Source organism: Pteropus vampyrus, unplaced genomic scaffold (genome assembly GCF_000151845.1).
Source record: "Pteropus vampyrus isolate Shadow unplaced genomic scaffold, Pvam_2.0 Scaffold46, whole genome shotgun sequence".
NCBI lineage: Eukaryota > Metazoa > Chordata > Mammalia > Chiroptera > Pteropodidae > Pteropus > Pteropus vampyrus.
Genome location: NW_011888827.1, coordinates 970,511 through 974,348, shown reverse-complemented (window position 1 = coordinate 974,348; position 3,838 = coordinate 970,511).

The following is a 3,838-nucleotide window of genomic DNA, read 5'->3' as shown; positions in this document are numbered from 1 at the left end:
CTAATGCAGCACTGTGTTAGGAGGGGCAAAATAGGATAGTATGGTTATTCTAGTTTGACTTAGAAATTTGGTAGTTCATGTAGGACAGAGCATCTTAGCCTCGGCACTGTAATTCTCTGTCGTGTAAGATGCTTAGCGGCACCCCTGGCCTCTAGCTCCTAGACACCAGGAGTTCTCTGCTCCTTCCACCCCTATTTGCGACAGTCAGAAGTATCTCCAGACATTGTCACATGTCTTTTGGGAGGTAAAATCACCCCTGCTTGAGAAACACTGACGTAGTGCCTCTTACCATAGGATTTGGTGTACAAATCTGGGTAGATTCAGCCTCTGACAGTCATGGTACCTGAAATAGCACCTGAAATCAGGCGACGAGAAATACTTATCTTTAAGGTTTGGAACAACATGCTGGTGGTCATGAGCTCAAAATTTAGAGTCAGATAGATTTGAATTCGAATGTAACTTAAAGTGGACACTTGTTTATATTACAAATCTTGGGATCTACAGTATATGTATGGGGTTTTCAAGATACCATATATGTATGGGGTTTTCAAGATACCGTATAGCTAGCCTCGGTGGCATGACCCACCTCTCCCAAAGTCTAACCTAAGGCCCAACCAGGGAGACGGTTGCTGCATGGCCCATGAGCCCGGGACTAAAACGTGTTAACCCATTGTCAATGCAATGGCCCACGCTCCAGCTGACGGTCCTTGTGTGTCCAAGTCTCCTCCAGACTGTTATTTGTCCAGAGTGCATGGTCATCGTGGTCCTCGGGGTCTCCTCGCAGCTCAGCTTACACGGGCTAACTCTGAGCTTTGCCTCTATCCCTGGCTCCGCTTATAAATCTTTACTTAACCCTCTCTGAACATCAACATCTTCACTTGTAAAACAGGGACAAATAATACCTGCTTCTTAGGTGCCTACGAATATTAAATCAGCGAATAAGAGTGTTCAGCAGAGTATCTGGACCACCTCTCAGATGCTCATGAATGTAAATGAAGCAATGCCCAGCACGGTGCCCATCATATCCCAGTATGCTCACGTGTCCCCTGCCACACCTTCCCTCTTCTGCCATCATTTGGTCCTTAAATAACCTCAGTGAGGAGTTTGCTGGAGAGTCAGCGTGCCCGGACTGAACTTTCTAGTGCAGTGCTCATGCTGGGTGTTCACTTTAAGAACAGGGAAGCTTGATGCTAATTTTGAAGTCATTTTGGGGGGTTACAATATTTCCTTCCGTATCACCTCCTCAGTTTGTCAGGAAAGTTGATTCTACTAGTAAATTTTGTGAAAGTGAAATTTAAGTGGAAAAAAAAAAAAATCAAGCAAAAGCCACGTTCCAAATTGACATCGATGGTAAGAATCAGCACGCTATCACGTCAGAGCCTAGTGGCGGGGTGGCAGCCTGGGGACCTTGAGCCCATCAGTAATTCGCAGTAATTGTGGGAAAGGCTTCGATTTTGTGGATTCAATCACAATCTTATCTAGACCTCAAGGGGTGTCAAAGTGCCACCCACCATCAGTCACATGTCACAGCTACCCTGTCACCCTACATTTCTTGCTGTCACTTTCACAGCGGACTCTCTAATTCCTACTTTGTTTACATAGAACGGAGAAGGCCCCCCCCCGGATGTGAATTATCCTCATTGGATATCTTCGACGACCTTCATAAAGACTGGGCCTCTCCCAGAGCAGGGACTGAAGCCAGGCAGAGGAAGCCTGAAGCCTGAGTGAGCAATGATTCTGTTTCAGATCTGTGGGAGCCGGCGCACGGACGTGTGGTTGCAAAGGGCTGGTGGGAGTGGGGAATGGGAAGAGACTACTAATGAGTTTTTTTGAGGGGGTGATGAAACATTTCTGGAATTAGATAAGAGTAATGATTATACAACCCTGCAAATATTTTCTTTTAAACCCACTGAATTTTTTTAAGAAAGAAAAGAAAATGAGGAGCAAGTCCGGTGCAGACTTTGGGGACAGCTGGGTGCATGTCCTCTGCACTGTCTTGAGGCCCCAGCGCGCTCTCTCTCTCCAGCCCTGTTTTCCTCTGGAGGCCCTGCTCCCAGACCATCTCCTCCACCTGGAGGCTCCCACGGCCCCAGGTTTATGTCCTCCCAGCTTTCAGACCGGCCCAGAGACAAGTTCTTTTTTTCTTGACATTGCCCCGGGAGCTTGCAGCTTGACTATGTCCTTGGCTGTCTCCGAACCAGACATCGTGGCCAGTGGGACAGTATATGCTGATTAGCCTAGGTGGGCCTGAGTCACATATCCACCCACCTCGGTCGCTCTGGGGTTCTGAGGTAGAAGGAGCTAGAAACTTCAAGCAGTGAGATTGGGGATGGGTGAGTGACTCCTGGGGGTAAATATAAAGCAGAAATGAATATTAACCAAGCGAAAATGGCAGAGGTTGACTAAGTCTCTGCACTGTGTGGCCTTGAGTAAGTCTCCGTGCCTTCGTTCCTCATCGGTAAAATTGAGAATAACAGCAAGACGGTAAAGAGTCTCCTCTTACCCACCGTTTCACTTTCTGCGGTTTCAGTTGCCCACCGTCAACTGTGATCCAAAAGGATGAAATGGAAAATTCAGGAAACAATCCGTGAAGTTTAAATTGCACGCTGTTCTCAGATGAAATCTCCTGCCATCCAGCCCCATCCTGCCCAGGATGTGACTCATCCCTCCGTCCAGCATCTCTACACTGTATAAGCTTCCCACCTGTTAGTCACTTAATAGCCGTCTCAGCTATCAGATCGACCGCCCCAGTATCACAGTGCTTGTGTTCAGGTCACCCTTATCTTACTTAGTAATGGCCCCAGACCACAGTGGTGATGCTGGCGGTAGTGATGCTGACAGTTCAGATGTGCCAAAGAGAAGCCATAAGGTGCTTTCTTCAAGTAAAAAGGTAGGTATGTATGCATAGGAAAAAACATAGTATATCTAGGCTTCGGTACTGTCTGCGATTTCAGGCATCCACGGCGGGTCTTGGAACGTATCCTCGGTGGATAAGGGGTCACAACTCTTGCCTTGCCAGGTGGTTGTCAGGATTAAATGAGCTAAATGGTGTAAACCACTTAGAACATTGCAAACACAGTGTAATGTTGACTACCATTATTATTATCTGCAACCTCATCTGTTCTTAGATTTCTATAATTAGCTTCTTTGGTTATTTACTTCCTCACCAGAGTGAGTCGTTCTTCAATTGTCAGCAATTTTCGAATGCTCTTTAGCAATGATCAGCTCTTGTTTTTCTGCCAAAAATGACGAGAGAGCAATCTGCAAATTTCTACATATGACTGAAGTAATAACAATAACAGCCCTAGCAATCGCTATAAGATTTCTAGAATAGAGCTATAATCCTGGCCAGCCTTTCTCTTAAGTCCAAATTCCAGACATTCTTGGTTTAAGGAGTTCCTACCACCAGAATCCAGAACCGCACGGAAGGGAATGTTTTCGGTCGGGAATCTGAGGGCCTTGACGATGACAATGTGCAGTCTGGCCCTTCTCCCGGAGACGCACGCTGTCTCTATGAGAAACGTGGTCATTTGTGATTCTCTTTGATCCTAGAAACTTTTTGCCCCACTGAGCGCTCACGCCAGAGAAAAAGGGCAGAACTCCAGGTTCACACGCGTCACGTTGCATTAACGTGTGTTTCTAGAGACAAACGTCTCTATTAAACACTTGGAAAGCCTCTGATACCCGGACAACCAGCTGAAAACATATAAATTGAATTTTGCACTTGCAGCACAAATCCACCTTTATAATATAGTCCCCAAAAGTACTTCAAGTGATTTTGTGTGAATAGTTTATGAGCTATGATTATAAGATAGGATTGCTTTGGAGGAAGGGAGGT